This window comes from Mus musculus, chromosome 4 (genome assembly GCF_000001635.26).
Source record: "Mus musculus strain C57BL/6J chromosome 4, GRCm38.p6 C57BL/6J".
Classification (NCBI taxonomy): domain Eukaryota; kingdom Metazoa; phylum Chordata; class Mammalia; order Rodentia; family Muridae; genus Mus; species Mus musculus.
In genome coordinates, this window is record NC_000070.6 from 56,001,164 (window position 1) to 56,002,225 (window position 1,062).

Genomic DNA, 1,062 nt, shown 5'->3' on the forward strand with positions numbered 1-1,062 from the left:
GTCAGTGGCTGGTCCTTTCTCCTTTCACAAAGACTATGATGAATACTTACGAGTGCATATTAAAGCCAGAGACCTAATATTGATAACTCATTTGCTCAACTTAATCCCACAGGTCTCTCTCACTAGGCTCGCCTTGGAGGAGAAAAATAGCAGATAGGCATGTGGGCATCAAAGTCAAAGAACAGAAAGCAACAGAGTGGTGAATGGCTTAATCATGGCTGATTTATATGCACGGCCATGCATGGAAGAATGTGGGGGGAATTAGCAAAGGAATTAAGTAGCTTTAAAACATGGGTGTCGCTTCTATCACTCAGCAGTTTCCAGGCAAGTGGGCTCTCTGCCAGGGGATTCTAACATACACTTGGCAGCTATTGAAGGCTCTTTTTAGAAAAGGTTCAGGAAGAAATCCTGATCATTGAAAAGCCCTTTGTAAAAAGTGGCCTACTGCAAACCTATGAGGAGTAAGTATGATAGATCGCAGCTTCAGACCTGGAGCCCCAGGCCAAGTAGACACATAGGTCATGGACTCTCATGCTTGTGAAATGCCTTAGTCTCACTCCATTCTCACATTTCTCTGTATCGACCCTTCTTCTTCCAGGGAGCCAGGAGGCTCCATTTCTCTGGGAATGAAGTTTTAAAAACCAAGCAATGAGTCCTTGGGGAAACCAGCCTCCATGTTCAAGCTTTGACATCTCTGCCTGGACGGTGCAAACCAAAAGGATCAGAGACCAGCTTTGGTCATGGAAATAATATGGCATTCTTTCTTTTATTCTTTCTAGTCTCATTGTTTGAGAATTTCTCCCATGCATGTAATATGTTTTGATTGGATTCTCCTTCCACTCTCTGCTCTACAAGTCCTCCCCTATGGTCCTCCACTTCTCAGTCCTGGTATCCTCTGCTTTGCTGTTGAGTTTTTTAAAGCCCCGAGTCCACATAGTGCTGTCTGTACATATATAGACTTAAGTCCATCTGTTTGGGCAGGATAGCCTTTCATGTCCTGGATTCCTAAAGAAAACTGACTTTTCCTTCCACTAGCTATCATCAGTTGCCAATTGCTTTCTG